The 27187-nt window shown below is 39.3% G+C and overlaps 1 protein-coding gene across 3 annotated transcripts in view; it reads left to right on the top strand.

Annotated features, from left to right (window-relative positions):
• Nucleotides 1-27187, top strand: part of LOC101084304 (serine protease 58-like) — a 132925-nt gene that overhangs the window by 6778 nt on the left and 98960 nt on the right. The window contains exon 2 of one of the 3 annotated variants that reach the window (XM_045034156.1): nt 300-368. The exons of the other annotated variants lie outside the window; for them this stretch is intronic. The gene's annotated coding sequence lies outside the window, so the exon portion shown is untranslated. The remainder of the gene's footprint in view (nt 1-299; nt 369-27187) is intronic. 3 annotated transcript variants of the gene reach the window in all.

The following is a 27187-nucleotide window of genomic DNA, read 5'->3' as shown; positions in this document are numbered from 1 at the left end:
CATCTAGTATGAAAGGAAGGTGGGAGAAAGAACATTAGATAATAGAGAAGCCGATCATAATTGGCTGCACATATAAAGGTCAGCCTATAGAATGACCATTTGCCCAAAAGTGTGTGCCCAAAATATTTGAATCTGTGAATTCAAATAAGCATATTTTATGCTTTTTCAGTTGAATGCCATTTCTGACTGGCAGTTCATATTTCCACAATTAACTTCCAAAGTTAAGAAATATAATTTGAATCAAGGCAAAAAAAAAAAAAAGGATGTCTTCATAATCCATCCCTTATTTAATCTTACAGTTGCGTAGTCACTGACCTATGTGTTCCAGCTGGAGAAAAAGAAAACATCCAGAATCATCTATAGACTTGGTATGTATTAGATACACTTGTATTGAGCACCAGATGCTATTATATTTCTACTGAAAGAGGTGTGACACAAGTGCTTATAACTTGGGGAGGGACAGGCTTACAGTTTAATTCTAGCAGGATGTATTGTTTTCACATGGTACCGCCTTCATGGATTTTACCTCCTGGCTAACGTTGGGTGTGTGTATGTGTATATATAGGTAGCTTTTATTAGGTAGCTTTTATTTAGGTAGCTTTTATTATTTTTTTTTAATTTAAGTCCAAGTTAGTTAACATGTAGTGTAATAATGATTTCAGGAATATAATTTAGTGATTCATCACTTACTTATAACACCCAGTACTCATCCGAACAAGTGCCCTCCTTAATGCCCATCACCCATTAAGCCCACCCCCCACCCAAAACCCCTTCAGCAACACTCAGTTTGTTCTCTGTATTTAAGAATCTGTTGTGGTTTGTCTCCCTCTTTGTTTTTATCTTATTTTTGCTTCCCTTCCCCTGTGTTCACCTGTTTTGTTTCTCAAATTCCACATATGAGTGAATTCATTTGATATTTGTTTTTGTCTGACTTATTTCCCTTAGCATAATACACTCTAGTTCCATCCATGTTGTTGCAAATGGCAAGATTTCATTCTTTTTGATTGTCAAATAATATTCCGTTGTTTATATCTACCACCTCTTCTTTATCCATTCATCAGTTGATGGACATTTGGGCTCTTTCCATCATTGCTTACATTTTAATAGAGGTTTCTAGAAATAATATCGTAACTCAAGAGAGTGAAATAATATCGTAATTCAAGACAGTGACTGATAAAGTGATAACATCTCATGATAGGCAAAGACAGGAACACATTTATGTTGTAATTAGCACATGAGCTTTGCTAACATCATACCTGAGAGAAGAAACTAAGAGGAAAGTGTGTACTATATAGGTAAGTTTATGTAGGCAAAGGAGGAAATGAGATGGGAAAAGGTCTAGACATAAAGCATTATCTTATGTTGTAAGTGTGGAAGGCCAAGGGCCCACGTATAGGTTGGGATACGTATCTTAAGATACCAGCAAGACTGTGGGTGCCTGGGTGTCTCAGTCAGTCAAGCATCTGACTTTGGTTCAGGTCTTTGTGAGTTCAGGCCCCACTTCAGGTAGGCTCATGCCCTGTTTCAGGTGAGCACAAGCCCCACCTCGGATGAGCCTCACTTCTCTCTCTCTTTCTCTCTCTCTCTCTCTCTCTCTCTCTCTCTCTCTCTCTCTCTGCCCCTCACTCACTTGCACCCTCTCTCGCTCTCTCTCAAAAAAAAAAAAAAAAAAAAAAAGATATCAGCAAGGCTGGGAGGAATACCAAAGAAAGAAGAGAGAAGTGAGGATGGAGAACAAAGGTGGACATTCTGGAGATAAACTTAGTCTCCATCATAATTGCAGTTTGCTCTCAATAATTTATGACATGGGCCAAGGGAAGTGACTTCAGTGTGTATATTTGCTAGTATCTGCCCAAATGTTGGGAGGCAAATCCAGTCCTTGTACAGTAAGAGATCCAGTAAATAAATGTTAAGTCCAATTCTGAGGACTGAATTTATGTTTATATATTAAAAAGTTTAATAATATATGTATACCTCTAAAGGCTTTCTGAACTGAGACTGAGGAGACTGGAATAGCTCCAGCTCGCCCATTACCCTGCTGATTGGCCTGGATAAATCCCCTGACCTGTCACTGCCTCAGTTCCTTCGTCTATTAAATGGAAGTTTGGCCTAAGTGACCTCAAAGGTGCCATGTGGATCTGAACTGTGATTCTGAGCATGTGATTCTGGTTACACGTAGTTGTGACTTTTATCTAGAGATTATTAGACACTTACTGATGGGTCTTATGTCTATTTGTTTCCAACAGGTACCGTAATAATTGCAGGTGACACATTATAAATATCAAACAAGGTTAAACAATGTTTTAAGTTTAGTGACTAGACAAAAGCTATAAACAGCCTAGCACATGGCAGTTTTATAAGAGCAAAAGGGCACACACACTCTTAGGTTAATAAGCAAAGATACTGTTAAGGGGTAGTATGAGAGGGCACAAAGGGATACCCAGCTAAGAACTTCAGGACCTGGGTGAGAAGTTGTCCCAGATGTGGAACAGTGTCTCTGTAACGTGCTTGGTACAACTTCAGTCTTGGTGGGGTTTCCCCCAGTGGTAAGCATCATCAGAATGTAAAGGCAACCATATTCAAGGGAAGTCATGCATTGTGCAGGCGGCTGGCACTCACACTGTTGGCAGGGGCCTCTGTAGTCACTTAGCATGCATGTACTCACTGTTATTAGAAGCAGCTGTTGGCTCTGAAGGGCCCTGGCAGTCAGACTCCTCCAGCAGTCTCCAGGACAGTATTTAGGTACAAGCCTTAGTGTGTGCTTTCAGAGAATCATTAGCAAAAAGAGATAACCACAAATAAATAAAAAGCAGGTGGACTGGTACAAATGGTGTTGCAGAGTAGGGTTTTTTTTTTTTTTTTTTTTGTACTTTTTAAGATGATGGGATATCTAGGCTCCCCTTAGCTCTAAATAATAAAACTCTTTCACTCCTAGCAACCACTTCCTGGAAAACAACCTGACAAAAAGGTCCAAACAGTGAAAAGAGGTCTTTTGCACATTTAACAATGATAAGAAAGGTTTTTAAGAGCAAAATCCTATAATAGCTTTAATCATACATGGCTGTATCTACTATCTCTTGGATGAGCAGCCGGGGTCAGGAACTTCCTTGCTGCAAAAACACATATAAACCCTTTTGGGATCACTGCATTCTGGATATGACCATCACCTACTGACAGAATTTTATGACAAAACAATCATTGAGATTTTATTGGTATGTCCCATGCTTTAACTGCACAATAATAAAACAAATTGTATACATTTTTTTTCTTCCCCTAGTGTTATGCTGGGCAGTTTATATAACCTCAGAGGGCATCAGTTCCCCCATTTTGGGGGGCTGTTGTGAGAATTAAATGAGGAATACATATGTATTGCTCAGGGACAGGACCATTGCAATTAGCTTCTGTCCCTTGCAATTCATTTCTATCAAGAAGCTCAAGTGATCTTAAACTGTAAAATCAGATCATGTTACTCTCCAGCTTAAAACCCTTAAATGGCTCCCCATTACACTTAGGATAAAATTAACAATTTGTAACCTGCCCAGTAAGGCTCCTCGGCTCTACCTGAATTGTGGCTTCATCTTCAGCCAGTCTCTCATTGAGGTTTATGCTTTGGCCACAATTGCCTTCTTTTGGGTCTTCAAACAGGCCTGACCTATCTCATGTCTCCTGAATAGTAGTAGCACAAAGGAGATTTGGGGTGCTGTATCTCTTATAATATATATCAAGCCCATCTTTCCTCTGATATCCACAATTGATATTTTATAAATCTTATGTAAAATGCTATGTGAAAATAGCTTCTAGCCCATCATTCGAATTGCTGCCTCTAAGGCCCTTCTATATTGTGATTTGGAAACTGGCACTGCTTCTGCACATGCTGTTCCCTCTGCCTGAAACCCTCACCTTTTCTCTTTATTACTGATGAAATCTTACTCTTCAGGTCTCAGCTTAAATGTCACCTCCTCACATATGTTTCCTTGCTAAGAACTCTCATGGCACCCTGTTCTTTTCTTTCAAGCAAATGAAAATGTATGACTATTTCTCCCCTACCAGACTATAGGTTTCTAAGGGCAGAATAGTGTGGGTACTTCTCTCATGGCCAGAGTCTGGCATGCAGAAAGCATACAGGAAATACTTGCTGCTGGAGTTCAAGATTTACTAACCAATAAAGTCCACCAGAAGGTATAGTGAAAGACCCACCCCCACCCCCACTACCGCCCATGGACAACTGGATAACATTACTCTAGCCAACCTGATGTCAAATTTTGGGGGTCTTCCTTGAGCCACATGCAGGAACCAAGAAAAAGAAAATGCCTCCATCAAGGACCTGGCCTCTTCCTACTTCCTCTTTAATTCACTTCCTTTCTTTCACCCTGTTCACTGATTTCAACATTCACAAATGTTCTGGAGCAAAATTAAACTTTATGTAGAAAGAGGGATTTGAGAAAAAGGAAGTGCAGGGGCCACTAACTATGAAAGAAGAGATAAACCACAAGTACTGCCTCAAGGCACTTCTCCTGAGCTCTCAGCAGAAATGTCCCTAACCAGGTACGTCCTTGAACCTTGTTTCTAGTCTGTGTCACATTGCCTTTGGATCATTTACCAATGGGCTAAGCCACTTGCTTTGGTTTCCTGAGTTGTGCTTCTGCATAGGTCTCTGAAAGGAAGTACTAATACCCTTTGCTGTTTGGATTCTAGATTTAGACCCAGTTGCCTTTTAGTCATAATAACACACTTTGTAGCCCACAGCCTCTTCTGATAACTTAGAAAGTTTTTACCAGGAAGCCCTGTCCTCCTTCCCGTCCTTCCATGACAATTTATGAAATGTCCCTAAGTGCCAAGCACTGTGCTAGGTATCATCCCTTCTGCGTTATCTGGCCTTTGTAGTCTGTCTAGATTGTCTGTCTAGATTGTCTGATCTAGAAGTTTCTTGTCTGCTTTGAGTCTTCCTTCCTATCTGGCTTTGATTTTTCTTCAAGATTCCTCTCTCTATCCTGGTTTTACATCATCCCTTACACTATCCCTGTTTGGAAACCCCTAATGTGGAAGGCAGCTCATAGGGAATTTCTTGAAGAGATTCCAGGTTAATGTTTAAATGTATATTACCATTTAATAGCCAGACCTGAGGCTGCCTCTGAGTGAGAACCGGAGGCCCTCCCTCTAGTGTATGAGAACACAGTGGCATTTGCTTTGTCAGGGCCCTCTGTCTTCAAATTTACATAGAATTTCTATTCTTTCATTAGCTGAGGTTGCCACAAGGTCAGGTCTTTTTCTCCAGGATTTTATGGTGTGTCTTGCATACTGAATAAAATCAACAGAGTAAGAACAGTCATGGTGCCAACTGTCTATTTTTACGGTGTCTTCCTCATTTCCATTATTTTCTCCCCTCACTCCAACTTTCTATGGTAGTTTCCCCCTCCACATTAAAAACAGCTTTCTGGAAACAATCATTGAAATCCTTTATATGTAATAGAGTGAATTTAAGAAATCATCTTCCAGGTATATATCTTTAAGTTTTATCTTTACAGAGTATGAGGTTTTGGCAGTCCTCCTTGGCACCAAAACCCCTTCTAAAGAAATTTCATACAAAAGTGCCCTTGTCTCTTCTAAAGTCGTATCACAGAAGGTCTGTCTGCCCCACCTGTAAGTGAGCCCTGCTGTGTCCTGATGTTCCAGACCATCCCCTTCAGGATGTAAGGCTTACCTCAATTCTCAGGGCATATTCCTCTTCTGCTCCTATTCACAGAAACTACCCGCCACTTCAGTCCTAATCTTGTAAAACCAAGCAAACTGTGCCCAGAAGGTATGAACGGGGAGGGGCCATAGACTGTGGACTGTGGTTTTATTTATTTACTAAAAAATAAGCCCAGGAAGTTCCCAAAGCGTCTACACACATATTTTCTACATTTTAGCATAACCCTTCATTTTGCAGGAGCTTCAGTAGGGAGAAAAAGATGCCAAGAAATCTCTCCGAACTGAGCTTAAATTCCATGGATTCAGATGTATTATATATAATCCAAAAAATGCAGAATCATAGAATCAGAGAGATGGGAAGGGAGGGATTTGAGAAATCTGGCCCACTCCCCCATCTGTTTGTTAATCCCCTCTATAACATTCCTCAAAACTGGCCATCCAGGCACAATTTTAAGAAAAAAATTTTTAAAGAAATGACCCCAATTCTAAAACCCAGAGAATGCTCTGTAGACAGCCTGCATCAGAATCACCAGGATGTTGCTAAAGGGTCCTCAGCTCTACCCTAGATGGACAGAGTCCTAGGGTCTGACGGTGTATTCCAGCAATCTGCACCCTTAGGTATTTCTTATGCAGACTAGAGTCTGGGACCCTGCATTCTGACAGATCTGCCAAGGCAGATTTACCAGGGCCAGAGAGGTATTTTTGTGGCTTGAGTGGAACAGTCTATGCCTACAGGCATTTTCACAGGAATGTGGTAAAACAGCTGCTACAAATCTACCCCCAACATTCCCCCCCCCATCACACTTAAAGAAGCCAAAAGCATTATGAATGTGGCAGATGCGCATAGTTTTCTACTTTCTGATGAAGATGAAGAAAAGGAGCTAGCCATTCCCTGGACCAGGGAGAGGGAGGCAGAACAGAAAATTAATACTACATCTAGTACTGGTGAAATATGTTCCAGGCCCTGTGGCAGCATATCTAGGCAACCACACTAAGGGAAAATGTTTGAATATTAATGACAATCAGAGAAACTGATTTATTAGGACACATAAGTAACTGCTTCTAGGCTGTGTGGAGCATATCATGCTCAGTTTGTTCAAAAGAATAAAAACATAGAGGTGGAAAGGTAGATTATAAGACTCAATTTGAAAAGGAAAACAGTGAAAAGGAATGTAGGCACAATTCAAGCTCCAATAAAAGGAGCCTTAGTAATTTAACCATTTCAACCCAAACAGCATATTTTTAGAATGAGGAGCTCTGCACAAGTCTCCCTTTGGAGGAGGCTTATGTTGAACATTCCATAAAACCACGGAGGCTCAGAGCTCAGTACACAAGAGTCGGCTGTGTTGAAAATGCGAGAGCCAGAAATGACACATACCTAGCAGATGACCAAAAACTGACCAAAAACTAGCTGAGGGAGAACAGAGAAACCCATTCTTCTTTCTTCCAGAGAGGAAAAAGTATCAAACTACACCTCTTTTAACCTCCTCCTCCCTCCCTGCCTCCCCCCCCGCTTCCCCCCCAAGAGAAAGATCACTGGACTGGGGATTGAAAAACCTAAATCCTGACCCTGGCTCTGCCATTACCTGGATGATTTTAACCACCAAACTTAATATTCCTGACTCTAGATTATTCACCTATATGTAATAGGGTGTCTTGGCTGAGACTGAAATTTAAAATTTGTGAACTTTTTTGTGTGTTTTTGGGTCTCTACAAGTAAATATTCATTCATATTTAATGTAAATTGTTTTTTCCTTTTGGGGGGGAAAAACCCTGAGTGGTTTCTTTTAATGACACAAATATAAGGCATTAAGCATTCCGGTTTGGTAAGGGAAATGGCCAATTGTGTAGCTTTCGTCTAGATTTCTATCTCCACACTCCCTGTGTGAGTGCGTGTATGTATATGTGTGTTTACTTGTATGTCAGTAGTAGGGAAAGAAAACATTTTGCTTGGAAGTCTATAAACAGGATAGGAAACACACAGAAAACTGCTGCTTTTTCTTCCTGTTGAGATAAGTTTTTGCTTAAAGGTGATAAAGATGGGAAGAAATTCTGTGAGAGACAATTATACAGTGAAAGACAGGAGGTCTTGGAGGCCAATGGAATGCAGAGGGGGGCTTCCTCCCACCTCTCATGGCTTTACTGGGTAAAGGCAGAATTAGGGGTGAGTGGGTCATGGGTCACGGACTGCTTAACAGTCCTTAGCAGAGGTGGCAGCAGGTTTCTTTAGGAAGCTTTAGTTGCGGTGGATGTTGGCAAGAGGTAACCTGAGTAGAAGAACGGCTCGATTTGTCTCTACATGTGAGGTGCCCCTTCGGTGACTCTCAGAAGTAACAGGGAGAAGCTTTCCAAGTTGCTGGGGGTGGTGTGAGCTGTCAGAACTGCACTGGGCGTTTGAGGTAAGTGTGGTATAGGCACAGCAAAACTGTTCATTATACAATGGTGGGCTCACTGTGCAGAGCTCCCTGAAGGCAAATTGGACCTGGGGACAGAATTGTTCGACATCCAGATGTGATAGTTTTGCTCATCTTCCATGACTTGCTTGCCTCTGGGAATTGGAGACCCAACATATAAATCCTATTATTCTATCATTGTGTGATTAGCAACATCTCTAAATTCAAGTAATTACTCCTCTCTCCTTAAATTTTACTAGCTGCTGCCTTATAACTTTCTCTGTTTCAGCCCTTTTAATAGTGAATGGAATGACCTGTTTACATGACCCTCTTCCTCACCAGAGGGCAGAGGCTTATCTTATGAAATCTATCTCCTACCACATTGGCTCACTCACAACAGGCACTCAATAAATAGACCCAAGCCTTGGAGACCTGGATTTGCATTTTGGTGCCACGTAATCCCAAGCCAATCACTGACCTAAGATTCAGCTTCTTTATCTGAAAATGTTGGCAATAATGCCTGTGCCATGAAATTGGTTTAATAATTAAATGAAATAGTGGTATCATTGCCAGGTACACAGTAAACGCATAGAGATGAGAGTTGTTATTAGCCGTCAGAAGTTGTTGTATTGAAAGTGGTTCAGGGAGAGAATCATCAAGGGCTGTGCCTGTTACACTAGAAAAAAATGAGTACATGTTTTTCAACTCCTCTGCTCTTATGAGGGCCTTCTGTGTGCTAGGAACTGTGCCCAGTCACTAGAGATGGAGTGGGATTAACATGGCCCCTGCATTCCTGGAACTCAGAGCAGAGTGACCATTTTCCTAAGTTGGCATCTGACCAACACATAGACCATTAGTGAAGAAATATAATTGGCTTTCTTATCAACATAACCAATAGTTTAACCACCCATATAGCACCACATCAGCATCATTTTGTACCAAATGTACAAATATTTATAATAGAAACCCATCTCTGGGCACCTGGGTGGCTCAGTCGGTAAGGTGTCTGACTCTCGGTTTTGGCTCAGGTCATGATCTCATGGTTTCATGGGTTTGAGCCCTGCATCAGGCTCTGTGCTGACAGTGTGGAGCCTGCTTGGGATTCTCTCTCTCTCCCTTTCTCTCTGTCCCTCTCCCACTCATGCTGTCTCTGCGTCTCTCAAAGTAAGTAAATAAACCTAAAAAAAAATTTATTATTTAAAAAAATTTTTTTAATGTATCTTTATTTTCAAGAGAGAGAAAGAGAGAGAGAGACAGAGAGCAAGCAGGGAAGGGGCAGAGAGAGAGACACACACAGAATCCAAAGCCGGCTCCAGGCTCTGAGCTGTCAGCACAGGGCCTGACACGGGGCTTGAAACCCACAAACTGTGAGATCATGACCTGAGCCAATGTCAGACACGTAACGACTGAGCCACCCAGGCGCCCCTAATTTTTTTTTTAAACAGAAGCCCGTCTTAACCCTTTCTTTGGGGATAACCATTAGCATTGCAAGAACACATTCATATTTTCAAAAGCCATGTTCCCTACCTGCCATCCTCTTAAAGTTACCACAGACTTTTAAACAAATTATTTCAAAATTTATTTCCCACATAATTTTCTTTTATTTATTTTTTAAAAATGTATTTATTTTGAGAGAGAGAGAGAAGAGAGAGCACAAGCGGGGTAGGGGCAGAGAGAGAGAGAGAGAGAGAGAGAGAGAACGGGAGAGAGAGACAGAATCCCAAGCAAGCTTAATACTGCCTGCTCGGAGCTCAACGTGGGCCTCAAACTCATGAACTGCAAGATCATGACCTGAGCCAAAACCAAGAGTCGGATGCTTAACCAACTGAGCCACCCAGACACCCCCACATAATTTTATTTTAAATAAATTGTTTTAAAATTTATTTTAACATAATTTTGTCAGTCATGTTCTTTGAGCATTATTTAATACAACAGCACTATTATCATTCATGAGCCCTTTATACATATATCTTATCTAAAAGAAAACAAAAGGACTTTACTCCCCCAATGAAACTCTTTATGGTCCCTGAAACTTTGATCTACTCACCATAAACTAGAAATGCATTTTGCTTTGATGTTACATAGTTCTTATTTTTACCTTTATCTTTAAGCCATTTAATCATAAGACTATGAAAAATTAATAAAATTAATACAAATTGACTTACTGAAAATTGTGTTAAGTGAACAGTTTTTAAAAAATCAATGTTTTAGGGGTGCCTGGGTGGCTCAGTGGGTTAAGTGTTCCGACTTCAGCTCAGGTCACGATCTCGCGGTCCGTGGGTTCGAGCCCCGTGTTGGGCTCTGGGCTGATGGCTCGGAGCCTGGAGCCTGCTTCCGATTCTGTGTGTCCCTCTCTCTCTGCCCCTCCCCCATTCATGCTCTGTCTCTCTCCGTCTCAAAAATAAATAAAGGTTAAAAAAAATTTATAAAAAAAAATCAATGTTTTAGTGTGTTACCACAGCATTTGAGACATGGGACTTCTGTCCCCATTTTTCCTTATGTACTGATTCTTTAAAAAATGAGCTTTGAGGGGCACCTGAGTGGCTCAGTCAGTTAAGCATCTGACCTTGGCTCAAGTCATGATCTCGTGGTCAATGAGTTCAAGTCTAGTGTCAGGCTCTGTGCTGACAGCTCAGAGCCTGGGGCCTGCTTCAGATTCTGTGTTTCCCTCTCTCTCTGCCCCTCCCTCACTTGCACTCTGTCTGTCTGTCTGTCTCTCTCTCTCTCTCAAAAATAAATGAACATTAAAAAAATTTTTTTAATGATCTTTTGAATGAGACCAAATGTGATTCCAAATATAGTAATATGAAATTCTGAAGTTATGTTACTCCCAAAAGGAATAGTTTCTTTCAGGGATACTGTCACAATATTAGAAAGATCAATGTCAAACCACCAAATGATTCCTTATTAAGCTGCCATCTGAAGAAAGCCTTTACTTTTAGAAGAATTTCCCATCCTTTTAGTCTGAATACCTGATTTAGGGTAAAATAGTTGACTGGAAAAATGTTGAGGGGAAAGTTTATGTCTGCCTTTTCCCCAGTCGTACACAGTATTCCTGAACAGAGACATGGTCACTAGAGGTTGACCACTACTCGCCTCCTTTGAGGATGTGGCTAATGGGGTATGTTGTGCTTCCTACAGAGAAGGTTCTAACTGGCTCTAAAAGGGTTGCCTAATAATCATCACCACACATTTGGAAATGTGGGGGTGGTATATTGGTTGTCATAGTGACTGGGCAGGTGGGGTAGCAGGGGAGATGCTACTGGAGTCTAGTGGGTTGGGACCAGGGATGCTAAAATTTCCTGCCATGTACAATACTATCCTGTAATACAAAGAATTGTCCTGCCCAGAATGCTGCTTGCACCCTTATTTTGAAAAATACATTTTCTTCCAATAAGAATTGTGGAAAACTGGGCTGGGCTTGTTGAAACAGAGGATCCTACAAAGTGGAGAAGAAACCACCTGCCCCCTCATGGATTTTGGTAAGCATGTAATTAAGAACTCTTCCACGCAATGCAAAGACTTAGCCCATTTTTTTTCCCTCTTCTACCCTCAGGACAGGGAAACAATGTTGGCAGCCCCTCAAAAGGTTAATTTAAGGGACACTAAAAGATCCATCACTCATGTAGAAATCCCTACCAGTAGAATCACTTTAATGCATTAAGGTATGTCTCTAAAAAGAGAGTAAAACATAAATATGTTACTCAAAGGGATAAAACTAGAACATACCTTAGCATGGATTAGTTTATCAGATTAGTTAGCGGTCACTGTGGCAATTAATCCCTAAGAAAATAGATTATAAGCAAGTAATTTTGATATGGGCATAATAAAAGAAGGAATTGGAAAGGGAAGAATTTCCAGAGGTGAGCTACAGGCAACTCTAAGAGACCAGGAGAGCTAACAGGTGCCTCAAAGAGAGATCCAAACAGGAGAAGACACCTACCGATCTTGCCCATATTCTACCCACATTGCCACTGCTGTCAGCTTTCTGAAAAGAAATATTTCAATGCCAAAATAACCTTATCCCTTTGAAGGCAGAAACAGTATATTTTCTGTTATCTGCTTAATTCCACAATGCTTTGTACAGTGAACACTTAATACATTTTGACACTTAAGGAATCAAAAATATTATGTCTTAGATTGACTTGCCAAACAGCTATTAGATTCTAGGTTCAATAAAATACACGGCCACACAACGCTTTGTTTTGTGTTTTAGTTTCACAGTACAGTTTTTGTGAACATGAAGGTGCAAGCTGTTTTCTTTAAGTGTGAGGAGTGCTTCCAGGTATTTCAGAGGAAACTTAAATTTGTAAAAATGGACCTTAAACTCCACATTAATATTCTATATTTAAAAATATTAACCCACTTTCTCTTATTTTATATAGAACCACACATTTTAAAATATGAAACCATGTAAATGAAAATAATCTTGTTCAAATAATAAATGACCATGGTTTACATTGAAACTTGGTATTTTTCTCAAGTCATAGATAGTAGTAATAATAACAAAATGACTTTTTTTGAGAGAGAGAGAGAGAGAGAGAGAGAGAGGGAGGGAGAGCACAAGTAGGGGAGAGGGGCAGGGGGGAGAGAGAGAAAGAGAGGGAGAGAGAGAGAGGAAGAGAGAATCCCAAGCAGGCTCTACGTTCAGCACTGAGCTCAATGCTGGGCTCAATCCCATGACCCTGGGATCATTACCTGAGCTGAAATCAAGAGGCAGGCACTTAACCAACTGAGCCACCCAGGTGCCTCAACAAGATGATTCTTAATATGTCACACTACAAAGGTAAACAAGACATGAGTATTTTGTTTTATTTAACATATTACATCTCAAATATTCTTAAAGTATACTCTTAAAGTGGATGAAGAATTTAAGCTCCATGTTAAAAAAATCTATTGCTATAGCTCATTATAAGCCCAAGATATACACCTACAAGTCTTGAAAATATACTCCTAAATCCTGTACTTGTGAGAAAATTGTCAAGCAGACCTTTGACTGAGTATAGATTATCAGCACCACTGTCATTCTCTTTAATATTTTTAGTTTTAGGGGCGCCTGGGTGGCTCCATTGGTTGAGCATCCAACTCTTGATTTTGGCTCAGGTCTTGATCTCACAGTCATAAAATCAAGCCCCTCCTCATGCTCTGTGCTGGGTGTGGAGCCTACTTGGGATTCTCTCTCTTCCTCTCTCTCTCTGCCTCTCCCAACCTCCCTCAAAAAATATTTTTAGTGTTAAAGGCACAACTTTAGATCCGAGTACATGAATAGCCTACGTAGTGTCTTTTTGTGAATTGGAAAAAAGTTGCCTGTTTTTAGCAGATCAAATCCTCCCCCCAATTCTAATGCCTCACGGAGTGTGAGGTTTGGCAAGTGAAACTGAGTCTGGATTTCAGTTCACCTGGCTTCTCCATCAAGCATCTGCATAATGCCCAGACTAAAGTGCTGTCTGTGGCAAGCCATACTTATATCTCATAGTTCAAGACTTCTCACCTCTGAGGTCCATCTTCATTTTCTGTTAATCTTTATATTTACCTTGACTCTTTGTTGACCCCTTAGTATTCTTGTCTGCCCCCCTTTAATCCTTTCCTATACTTACCTGCACCCCATCCTGCTTCCTTAGCTTCCTTAGAGAGATACTTACATAGAGTCAAAAGAGACTGATGACACTTGATGGCAGGAACTGTAGTATTCACCCAGGGATTCCCAATATCTGACATGTAAAGGAAATGCTAATGTTTGATGAATGAATGAATGAATGAATGAATGAATGAATGAATACATTTTATAACTAAATATTATCTCCCTATTAAGCAAGCCAAGTTTACATAATTTGACTAGTGGTAAATTTAATATTAAAACCCTGAAAATAAGCAATTTCTATATTAGTCTAGTAGATTACATGTGAGGATTCAAATTCCAGATTGACTCTTCTTGACTCCTCTTCCAGACAGCTTTCTCCATCAAACTAGTTCTAATACTAACCTGTGCAAAAATTAACTAGTTACTCAAACTTGCTGGGGGGAATATTCCACTTAATATATTTAAACACAAGAAATTATGTTGGGACTATCTAGACTGCATTCTGGAAGTAATGCATTAGTGCCTCCCAGAATTAGTGTCAATAATGAAATGTTGGCTCTGAATTTTCCTCTTCAGTTCTCTGGGGCCATTTGAAAATGTTATGTACATTTAAAATGAGCTTTCTTGCAATTTCAAAATGTTTCTCATACCTCAAACATATATCAATTTATTTCCTTTTTATTTTAATGTTAATAGCAAAATAGCTTAAAATGTCTCCAGATTAGATGATCCAATAGAATAACAATGGAATAATACAGGGACACTTTTACACTGTTATACGAAAGAAGAAAAATGAATATTCCAGAATTTCATTTTTTCTGATAGTGGTAAATTCCAGTTTTCAGAGCTTTTGAGCTCCACACACTTTCTCTGTTTGGGGACCGTACTAATGGGGTTGATTCAAAAGTGCATCAGGACCACCAAAATATGTTTTTTCTGAGTCTACTTCTTCCATATGATCCATTGTCAAGAAGCTGTTGGTTATGACTAATGCCAGATATTAAATATGGAAGGAATGATAGAAAAAAGAAAATTACCAACTTATAGTTAGCACTGTAATAATTTATTGAGAGGTGTGTGTGTGTGTGTGTGTGTGTGTGTGTGTGTGTAGAAAGAGGGAGAGATTGCAAATGTGACAAAATGTTAAAAAGTGTTAAGTCTATGTGAAAAATATATGGATACTTTTTGTATTTTTCTTTTGAGTATTTTATAGGTTTGAAAATAATATGTTGGAAGAGGAGGTAATTGATTAGAAATGTTATTATATTATGGGGCACCTAGGTGGCTTTGTCGGTTAAGCATCTGACTCTTGATCTCAGCTGAGGTCTTGATCCCAGGATCCTGAGTTAACACCCCACATTGGGCTCCACACAAGGTGTGAAGCCAACTTAAAAAATGTTATATGGAGGCTGGGGCTGTAAATGAGGGCCCAAAATAGGGGATTTAATATAAAACACTTTTTTTTTTTTTTTAACCATAAACCAAGAATAACAGAACAAGGTGACAGGTCAGTCATTAGGTCTTTAAATTGTGGATGGGGGCGCCTGGGTGGCGCAGTCGGTTAAGCGTCCAACTTCAGCCAGGTCACGATCTCGCAGTCCGTGAGTTCGAGCCCCGCGTCGGGCTCTGGGCTGATGGCTCAGAGCCTGGAGCCTGTTTCCGATTCTGTGTCTCCCTCTCTCTCTCTGCCCCTCCCCCGTTCATGCTCTGTCTCTCTCTGTCCGAAAAATAAATAAACGTTGAAAAAAAAAATTAAAAAAAAAATAAATTGTGGATGAAGTCAAAAGATACTACATCTTGAAAACAGAATCAACTTTGTTTTCATTTATTCATTCAACAAATAATTTTTTAATCCCTATCATATGCCGCTATATTCTATGTGGTACAGAAACAGCTGTCAACAAAGCAGAAAGATCACAGTCTTATAGAGCTCACACCGTAAGCCACTCTTATACAGCTCATACTGAATGGAGGTAGAAACATCAGCAAGCACATAAAGAAATGAACACAGTAATTATACAATGTCCTTTTATGACTGGTTTATTTCACTTAGCATAGTGTCTGCAAGTTTCATCCATGCTTTAAGGCTGACTGATAAGGGGCTTACCTGTGTCATTTTACTCCTTGCTTTCTATATGCTTTATAGCTTTTTTGTGCCTCATTTCCTGCATTACTGTCTTCTTTTGTGTTCAGTTGATTTTTTGTAGTGAAATGTTTAAATTCCTTCCTCATTTCCTTTTGTATATATTCTATATCAGTTTATTTGTCATTACCATGGGGATTACCTTTAATAGTCTAAAGTTATAACATTCTAATACGGATTTTTGCCAGCTTAACTTCAGTAGCACACAGTAACTCTTTACATCTCCATCCCTACTCCTTTCAGTTGTTAATGTCACAAAATCATACCTTTATACATTGTGTTTTTAAAACATAAGCTAATAATTTTTAAAGTGTGTTGATCTCTTAAATAATGTAGAAAAAAGTGGAGTTACAACTCATTGCAACAATAACACTAGATTTTAGATTTGCCCATGTATTTGCCTTTATTGAGATCTTTATTTCTTCATATGGCTTTAAGTTACCATGTAGTGTTCATTCATTTCAACCTGAAGGATTCCCAAGAGCATTTCTTGCAGGACAAGCAGTGGTCATGAACCCTTTCAACTTTTGTTTATCTAGGAATGTCTTAATTTTTCCCTTACTTTTTTTTTGAACTTCAAGTTCAAGTTAGTAAACATATGGTGTAGTATTGGTTTCAGGAGTAAAATTTAGTGCTTCATCACTTACATATAACACCCAGTGCTTATCCCAACAAGTGCCCTCCTTAATTAAGCCCATCACCCATTTAGCCCATTCCCCCACCCACTACCTGTCCAACAACCTCAGTTTGTTCTCTGTATTTAAGAGTCTCTTATGGTTTGCCTCCCTGTCCGTTTTTATCTTATTTTTCTTCCCTTCCCCATGTCCATCTGTTGTGTTTCTCAAATTCCACATATGAGTGAAATCATATGGTATTTCTCTTTCTCTGCCTCACTTAATTCACTTAGCATAATACACTCTAGTTCCATCCTTGTTGTTGCAAATGGCAAGATTTCATTCTTTTTGTTTGCCAAGTAGGTTTCCATTGTGTGTGTGTATATACCACATCTTCTTTATCCATTCATCATCAGTCAATGGACATTTGGGCTCTTTCCATAATTTGGCTATTGTTGATAATGCTTCTGTAAACATTGGGGTGCATGTATACTTTCAAATCAGCATTTTTTATCCTTTGGATAAATACCTAGTAGTGCAATTGCTGGGTCATAGGGTAGTTCTATTTTTAATTTTTTGAGGAACCTCCATACTGTTTTCCAGAGTGGCTGTACCAGTTTGCAAGCCCAATAGTGCAAAAGGGTTCCCCTTTCTTTGCATCCTTGCCAACATCTGTTGTTTCCTGAGTTGTTAATTTTAGCCATTCTGACAGGTGTGAGGTGATATCTTACTGTGGTTTTGATTTGTGTTTCCCTGATGATAAGTGATGTTGAGCATCTTTTCATGTGCCTGTTAGCCATGTGGATGTCTTATTTGGAAAAGTGTCTATTCATTTATTCTGCCAATTTCTACATTGGATTATTTGGTTTTGGGGTGTTGAGTTTGATAATTTCTTTATAGATTTTGGATACTAACCCTTCATCCAATGTGTCATTTGCTAATATCTTCTCCCATTTGGTCCATTGCCTTATAGTTTTGTTGATTGTTTCCTTTACTGTGCAGAAGTTTTTATCTTGATGAGGTCCCAGTAGTTCATTTTTGCTTTATTTCCCTTGCTTCCAGAGACAAGTCTAGTAAGAAGTTGCTGTGGCCATGGTCAAAGAGGTTGCTACCTGTATTCTCCTCTAGGATTTTGATGGTTTCCTGTCTTACATTTAGGTTTGTCATCCATTTTGTCTCCCTCACTTTTTTTTATGTTTATTTATTTTTGAGAGAGCACAAGTGGGAGAGGGGGAGAGAGAGGGGGACAGAGGATCCAAAGCAGGCTCTTTTCTGACAGCAGCAAACCCAATGTGGGACTCAAACTCATGAACTGGGAGATGATGACCTGAGCCGAAGTTAGACATTCAACCAACTTAGCCACCCAGGTGCTCCTGTCTCCCTCACTTTTGAAGGAATTTTGCCAGATGCATATTCTTGGTTAACAGGGATTTTTTTTTTTTTTTTTTTTTTTTTTTTTGCCTTTAGCACTTCGAAGATATCAGCCTACTATCTTCTGGTCTCCATAGTTTCTGATAAGTTGTTTCTTTCTTGCTGCTCTTAAAAATCTCTCTGTCTTTGGCTTTGGATAATTTGATTATAATGTGTCTCAGTGTGCATCTCTTTGAATTCTTCCTACTTGGGTCTTGCGGCTTCATGGATGTTTATGTTCATGTCTTTCATCAAATTTGGGAAGTTTTGGGGCACTGTCTCTTCAGGTATTGTCTCTGCCCTTTTCTCTCTCTCCACTCCTTCTGGAACTTCTACTATCTGTATGTTGGTCTGCTTGATGGTATCTCATGGGTCCCTTACAGTCTGTCCACTTTTATTCACTCTTTTTTCTTTATGTACCTGAGGCTCAATAATTTCCATTGTCCTATCTTCAAGTTTATAGATTCTTCTTGCTTGCTCAAAAATGCCTTTGAATCTCTCTAGTGAATTTTTCATTTCAGTTATTGTACTTTTCAGTTCCAGAATTTCTTTTTTGTTTCCTTTAGCTTTTCTCTTTATTGATATTTCCATTTTATCATATATAATTTTCTTAATATTTTCCACACCTTCCTTTAGTTCTTTGAGCATCTTTAAGACAGTTGTTTTAAAGTCTTTGTCTAGTAGATCCATCATCTGTTCTTTTTCTGGGACGGTTTCTGTTGGTTTAATTTTTCCTTTGAATGGGCCACAGTTTCCTTTATGTTTTTATACCTTATGATTTTTGTGTTCAAAAATGGACATTTGAATCTAATAATTTGGCAACTCTGAAAAGTAAGATTCTCCCCTCATTCCCCAAGGTTTGCTATTATAGCTTGCTGTAGTCTGTCTCTATGCTGAGAATCAGTCTAAAGTGTAAATTTAAGGTCTTTTCAGGTCTTTTCTGAGCCTGTGCCTTGCATGGGTGTGTGTGGTGACTTTTCAGTTTCTCCTGTATATGTGATTGCTTTTGAATATCCTAGTCTTTAGTGTATGGCTTCCAAAAGGGAAAAGGAAAAAAATAAAGGGGAAGAAAGTTTTCCAGTTCTTTAAGTCCCCAGAAGCCCCTTTGGCTGAAGGGAGAGAGTCTTGCAAAAATGGGAGAGGTGTAACAACAATGATCACTGCCTCTTTGCCTGTGCCTCTAAGGTCAGAAACAGCAATCAGAGAACAGATCCCGGATATTTGGAGAACATGTCTTTTTTTTTCCCCCATCCTGGTTCTGGCAAGCTACATGCATGCTCTTCTAGAACATGTATACAGCTGTCTGCCACAGGTCTGAGGAGTGGGGGATGGGAAATGCTACTGTGCTAAGAGCTGATCTTGTTCAATATTAACCACAATTTACTAAGTGAGCTTTCCCCTGGAAGCTTTAAGCCTTCAATAGACTTTATAATATCAAAATAGTTACATTAGACGGATTCTGCAAGTGCAGTTGTTTTCTAGGTAGGGAGACAGATTTCTGCCCCATCTTCCCCAATGACTCACTAATTCTTTTTTTTTTTTTTAACATTTATTTATTTTTGAGACAGAGAGAGACAGAGCATGAACGGGGGAGGGTCAGAGAGAGAGGGAGACACAGAATCCAAAACAGGCTCCAGGCTCTGAGTGGTTAGCACAGAGCCTGACGCGGAGCCCGAACCCACGGATGGGACCGTGAGATCATGACCTGAGCCGAAGTCAGACGCTCAACCGACTGAGCCACCCAGGTGCCCCTCTTTTTTTTTTTTTTAACATTTATTTATTTTTGAGAGACAGAGGGAGACAGAGAATCAGTGGGGGAGGGGCAGAGAGAGGCAGGGTCACAGAATCCAAAGCAGGCTCCAAACTCTGAGTTGTCAGCACAGAGCCCGACACGGGCTCGAACTCATGGATCGTAAGATCATGACCCAAGCCAAAGTTGGACGCCCAACCGACTGAACCACCCAGGCGCCCTTTAAGACTAATTCTTACCTAAAAGTCTTTTTTACTATAAGGATCTTGTTTATCTGCATCCTAATTACTAAACCCTCAAGATTATAAAAATAGCAATCTTTGGTCAGTTTGCCTCTCAGGCATTTTCAAAATTGTAATACTTTCCTTGTAGTATATAGTGTTCTACACTTTGTTTTCATCACATGTATGGTTTTGATTCTTTACAATAACATGGGGGAAGTTGTAAGAGCAAATAGTATTATTACCCTCTTATAGTCAAGAAAATTGAGCCTCAAACTACAGTAAATAGTAATGGATATTCAGTGAGCAATAGAGTAATAAATCAATAACTTCTTATTAAAAACTAGGGTTCTGTCTGCCACCCCAAACTATCTCTCTATAATACCTGAAAGTTTGACCCTGAACAATGAGAACAGTCTGGTGTCTGGAATGAGAAATATCATCACAGCCAAGGCATCCTTGACCTTGGAGACCATCACTTGCTCCCTCTGCCTGTTCTGATTATGAATGACCTCACAGAAGAGTGAGAAGGCAAAAAAGGAAGAGGATGCAGTCTTTCTTGTTCCCTCCAGCAGTTTCTTCCACCTGCTAGAGAGAGAACAAGATAAGTAAGAAGTTGGGAAACTCCATCTAAGCAAGTTTCTCATGGCCACTGAACAATTCTTGCTTTTACCTGCAATTACAAGAATGAGCAGATGCCAAACTCATTTGAAGTAACAAAATATATAGCCTCTCTAGGAAGAACCTGATTCCTTCAGCATGTGGACTTAGGATGAATATCCAAATTTCTGTTTCAAACAGTGGATAAGAACAGAGTTAGAATAAGCTAATTTAAATTAATATTAATAAAAATATTAGTTTAAAATATCAAATTATAAAAAGTATAAAATTATAATTAATTAAAATATCAAATTATAACTCAATTTTTGTCATTTAAAAATATGTTGATCCCTCTATTGGTGTTCAATTATTGTATTCCTTGATGGTGCAATGTCATTTTAACAAAACATGGTTGCCTTTTCTGACCACGTGATATTTATTGCCCCCTGGTGGTAGCTTTCCTCAATTCTAGTTTCAGTTTTAAGGGATGAGGCGATAGTGAATTTCAGTGTTTGGCTCATTTGTGTGAGGAGCATGGTCCTGCTGGGTGGGCAAATTGCCTACTTCCAACATCCATGCCAATGCTTCCTTATATTGGCACAAATGGCCAAAGTGAAAATCAGTACTGAAATGGGAGTTGGTGATTCAAATACTGAAAATAAGTATCAATAACACAGATATTTGAATGATAATCAATACAATATGGAAGTGTTTTTAAATCATTTATTACCAAATATTCAGGGTGTGTTCTGGGCACAGCTAAAGCAAGGAGTGCCAGAAACACTGGGTAATTATCTTCAGCCCTCATGGCTGTAGGATAGAGCATCTGGACCATGACTCACTCAGGCAGTTGGCCAATTCCCCAACTGGTGCTAAAAATGACCTGAAATATAGTTTTCTCATCTGTAAAATATGGAGATATAATACTACCTGCCTTATAGGGCTATAAAAACTTGATGTTCTCAATACACTTCAGGGAGGCTATTTCTTACATATGAATGTAGTGTCCAACATACTGCCATACCTTTGGTCAGCAAGGCAGACAGGTAAGACTGGCTTATCTTCCATTTATACCCTCTGGCTAGACTGGGTGTGACTTTCTGGGGCTTCCTCATTCTCTTTTAAGGTTGATTTCTTTTAACCTGATGTTCCCATATAAAAATGTTTGGAGCAGAAAGTGGGAGAGTACAACGTGATTTGGGCTGGTTTCCATTCCTACCCCAAAGTCAAGCATGTATTAGAGAACATTAAAGTTGTGTCTGCCTGAAAAGAACTTGAATACTAATTTGTGATGAAAATTACAGGAATCCATCAGAAAAGTATTATTATAAAGTATTATCTTCCAGAGGGATGTTGAGAGTGCCTTCATATGGACTTTGCTTACTTTTTCTTTTTTTTTAATTGGGAGAATAAAACAGTAGAAAATTACCTAAAGTTCCAAACAAATAATTTAAAACCATGGATTACTGTGCTCAAGAGTTTCTTTGCAAACAAACATAATACAAGAAATTCCCCAAATTAAAAAAATTCTTTTAGACATTTACTCTCATGACTTTCATATTTAAATTGAGAATGTATTAAAGAAAAAAACCCTCTAAAAATTAAAATCTACCCACTTCTGTTATGAGAGTTGTTAACATGAATATTAAAATGAGAAAGTGTTTGCAGCTGCTCTGGAAAACAGTGTGGAGGTTCCTCAAAAAATTAAAAATAAATCTACCTTATGACCCAGCAATAGCACTGCGAGGAGTTTACCCAAGGGATACAGGAGTGCTGATGCATAGGGACACTTGTACCCCAATGTTTATAGAGCACTTTCAACAATAGCCAAATTATGGAAAGAACCTAAATGTCTATCAAGTGACAAATGGATAAAGAAGATGTGGTTTATATATGCAATGGAATACTACTTGGCAATGAGAAAGAATGAAATCTGGCCATTTGTAGCAACGTGGATGGAACTGGAGTGTGTTATGCTAAGTGAAGTAAGTCAGGCAGAGAAAGACAGATACCATATGTTTTCACTCATATGTGGATCCTGAGAAACTTAAAAGACCAGGGGGGAAGGAAGGGGATAAAAAAAAAAGTTACTGAGAGGGAAGGAGGCAAACCATAAGAGACTCTTAAATACTGAGAACAAACTGAGGGTTGATGGGGGGTAGGGGAGAGGGAAAAGTGGGTGATGGGCATTGAGGAGGGCACCTGTTGGGATGAGCACTGGGTGTTGTATGGAAACCAATTTGACAATAAATTATATAAAATAAAATAAAAATAAAATGAGAAAGTGTTTTACTCTAAAGAGAAGACACGTACAGCATATTAATACCAAGTACAAAATGAAAATATAAACACTGTGAATGACTTTGTAAATAAATATTACAACATTTATGTATTCAAAGGACTCAGCAGAAAAAAGTTACACACTTGTTCCAATGCTAAGATTTGTGGAGTTGTTTTACTGAACTGTCTTCAAATCCCGTTCACTTTGAAAATTACCCACATTAGTTTATGGTCATGGTTCATATTGAAATCATTTAGGGGATGGTTAGGTTTGTGCGTGACCATTACATAAAGGTGACAATATTTTGAGGGTGACCTTTGTGGGCCAGGGAACGGGATTAAATAGGAAGTTATACAGGGATTGAAGAAGGTTTGTTAGGGAGGCAGAGAAATCAGATGGAATCTGAGATGATCTAAAATCAATCAATCAAGGCATTTAAAAAGATACATAAATATTTTTGTAGCCATAGAGATACCATGAAATCTTTGTGACAAAATATTTTCTCTGCCCTAAGATAATAATGTAAGCAATAGAACAGGGTAATGACTTTTCAAATAAATGTGTATTTTAACAAAACAGGAAAATGAGAAAAATATTTGATGATATGCAGAAACTCCAAAGTCCTCTTTAAGAAATATGAAGCAGAGGAGAACAAGTTAAGCTATTAGAGCAAACAGATGGAAGCTTCCCCCTGAGATAATCCTGAGCAGAATCCTCAGCACCTTCCTGGAAAATTTTGAATCCATCCATCTTCTCATTTTTTTTTTTTTGGAAGAGAAATATTTATGAAATGAGTTTGTGTGAAGCTGGCTGCTGTTCAGCTTTTGCAGAAACAAGCTGCTTATCTAATTCTTGTCTGAAGGGCATTTATTTTTAATCGTGGAAATTGTACCAGCTATCCAATGTCTCACCTTCTTAGTGGAGAAAAAAAAGATCTTGAGACAGTCTCCTAAAGACTTTTAATTATACCTCAAGTAATTACATACTTGTATTACCAAATGTGCACCCATGCGCACAATAAAGAGAAAATACATGGAGAAAGATATACAAACACATCTTCATAGAGACAAAAATAATTTCTTAGCACATTCATAATAAAGATCTAAGTAGTTCTATGTGAAGAAGAATAAATTTAGGTTTCAAAACCTTATAGTAATTACAAATTTATATGGAAATATAAACTGAAGTAAATTCCTACTATAAAATACAGCCTGGGTGCCAGGGTGGCTCAGTCAGTTGAACATATGGCTCTTGATCCCAGGATTGTGGGATTGAGCCCCACATCTGGCTCCAGGCTGAGCATGGAGCTTGGGATTCTTCCTCTCTCCCTCCACCCCTCTTCCCCACTTGCATGCTCTCTCTCCCTCTAAAATATTTAAAAATAAATAAAATAGGGGCACCTGGGTAGCTCAGTCAGTTTAAGCATCCCACTTATGGTTTCCACTCTTGTCATGATCTCACAGATCTGGAGCCCTGCGTCAGGCTCTGTGATGACAGTGCAGAGCCTGTCTGGAATCCTTTCTCCCCTCTCTCTCTGCCCCTTTCCCACTCCATCTTCCTCTCTCTCTCTCTCTCTCTCTCTCTCTCCCCACCCCCCAAAAAAATCTTAAAAAATAAAGAAAATGCAGTCTGAAATTCAGTTTCAAAATTCAAGCACCTTGTACTTGAATGACTTTAATGAAGTCATTAAAGAAGAATGACTTTAATGAAGATAAAAATCCTTAGTTCAAACATGCAAAAGATTCCAGTAACTTAAGAACTATAAGTAGGGACCTCATTTTCTGTGCAGGTTTGTACCTTTCTGAAGGCTGTCCTTCCAGAGGGTCATGGCCGGTATGCTGGAGATAATTACCCTGAGAATGGTGTTGGGATTATTTGCCCTGAAAGTACCTTCTGTCTCATCCTTGAACATTCATCTGCCACTTCTCTGCCCACTCGCCCAGTCTGGTGCCATCTTCCTGTAGGCTGTCCTGCACTTGGCATTTTACTAACTGGAAGTTTCATGTCATATGCCACTTTGGAGATTTCACACATATGCTCACCTCTGAATCATTTACCAAACTATTTCATAAGAATGCCTTAGAGCCTATCCCTGGTGTACCCCACTGTTTAAACCTCTTCATTCAGGGGGAATGGAATGTTAAGTGAACGTTTCAGCTGATGTCCTAGGTATCAGGTACCTAAGTTAATTGTAAACTTATGACTTTTAGAGTTACAGCACTCTTACAGTGCTTCCCTCACATCAGGGGTATAAAAGGGTGGTTTTAATGGGCCTTTGTAAAAGTGATTTTTTTATTTTTTAGAGAGAGAGAGAGAGTTGTGAAGTGTCAGCTCTACCCCCTTAATCTCAAGTCAAGAGTTAATTTTAAAGTAAATCAGCAAAGTAAACTCTTCTTATGAAGGGTAAGAAGAAAAGCTAAGTTTCTATAGAGAAGCAGGGGAAGGACCAGAACTATTGAATAAACGTAAGTGGACAATGAAAGAAAAAAAGTTTTTCTGACTATAAGTTAGTACTTGTTCAATGCACTAATTATACATGCAAGGGCCCATTTATCCTTACCTTTTATTTAGTGCTTTTAGACAGCTCTTTATCCATAAAATTTTTTTCTCTGATGATTTTTGTTTGTGAAATGTTTTTAGTGTGGAATCTTATCAAAGACTGATAAAAACATTACATTTACTGGTGTACTTTCATTAAGATATTTAATTTTGCTCTAAAAGAAGCCTAATACATTACTTAGATATGATTTCCTCTCAATAAAATAAAATATATTTTCTATCAATATGTCAAGTTTATACAAGTTTTCAGTGATCTTATACTCTATGGTAAATTCATCTCTAAAGCTTAGATAGAGGTGAGATTGTGTTGCTCCCCCTGGCTTTTTTAAATCAATAAAAGCCAGAGTGATAAACTAAGAAATTGAAGTCAGAGAGGTAGTGGTCTCAAAGAAGCCAGTGGAGGAGAAAGTTTATAGAAAGAAGATCAATAGAGTCAAATGATGTAAAGATGTCAAGAAGGATAACAACAGAAATTATGGTTATTTGGGGAGTCAGGAGTGACCTTTTTGAATGTCTTTGGATGGAATGGTACTTTCTTATACTTTCTATCTCTTGGTTGAAGTTCTCACTGTGTTCATTCTTTTCCCAAGTTCAATGAGCATCTTTATGACTTTTACTTTAAACTCTTTTTTAGTTTATCTCCATTTCATTAAGGTTTTTTCCTGAAGTTTTATCTTTTTTCTTTCATATATTCCTCTGTTTCTTCATTTTGCCTGAAATTGTGTGTTGGTTTCTACACCATTAGATGAAACAGCTACCTTTTTGAATCTTAAAGGGTTGGACTTGGCATAGGAAATGAACCATATCTCATTCGACCCTGCCCTAGCTCTTGGCTGTCTCTTAAACCTTGTTATGGTCCAAGCAGCCTCTAATATTTTAAATAGCTTCAAGTTGTTGAGGATGGCCAAGACCTGTCAGTGTCCCAAAGGAGAGGATATCCATCAGCACTTAAATTATTCAGGCTAGCTGGAAAGCAGACCCTCAGGCAGCAGCTTTTTTTTTTTTTAATGTTTATTTATTTTTGAGAGAGACAGAGACAGACTGTGAGGTGGGGAGGGGCAGAGAGAGAGGGAGACACAGAATCTGGAGCAGGCTCCAGGCTCTGAGCTGTCAGCACAGAGCCCAACGCGGGGATCGAACTCACAAACTACGAGATCATAACCTGAGCTGAAGTCAGACCGACTGAGGTCCGACTCAACCAACTTAGCCACCCAGGCACCCCGGCAACAGCTTTTAAAGTACGCAAATTTATAAAGTCCTGTGGGACCACAAGTGTAAGCCCTGCTGTCTACCAGAGCTACGTGATCTGGAGGTGTCCTATGGGTAGCAATCACAAAAATCAGGACTCCAGACAAGTGTATAAGCTCTTTCCTGGGAGATACCAGTCAACTGTAGCAAGGCAGAGGAAGAGCCCAAAGATGGCATCCATCATCCATAGGCCAATATTCCCTGAGAGCAACTCGGTAGACCCCTAGATGTGCACCAAACCTAAGGCCTGCCCCTCAGGCCAAAGCTTCCACATGTGCAAATAGGCCTCTTTCATCAAAAGATTGGAGATGTGCTTCAGTTTGTTTTCTGTGCAGTGCCCTGGGGATGGTAGCCTGCCAGGAACTGTCTCTCCTATTGTTACAGTAATGTGGGATCCAGAACACAGCCCCACCCGACCACCAGAGCCAGGTGGTCAAGGACCATCCCTTGGGTAGCAGCTACAAAAACTAGGACACCAGATGAGAAAACCAGGGCACCAGATACATGTAAGAGCTCCCTCTGGGAGATACTGGCATCCTGGAGCACTGCAGAGGGATAACATGGAGAGGCCTACTGGCTGTAGCAAGACAGAGTTGGGCATAAAGATGGGACCCACTGGAAAATTTGTTGTTGTTTTTTTTAAAGAAGCAAGAGATGGCACCTTTTGGCTAGAGCAAGGCAGAAGGAGCATTAACA

The sequence above is a fragment of the Felis catus genome, chromosome C1 (genome assembly GCF_018350175.1).
Source record: "Felis catus isolate Fca126 chromosome C1, F.catus_Fca126_mat1.0, whole genome shotgun sequence".
In the NCBI taxonomy this organism is placed as follows: Eukaryota; Metazoa; Chordata; class Mammalia; order Carnivora; family Felidae; genus Felis; species Felis catus.
The sequence above is the reverse complement of the archived record's forward strand: the minus strand, read 5'-3'. Positions and strand labels throughout refer to the sequence as shown.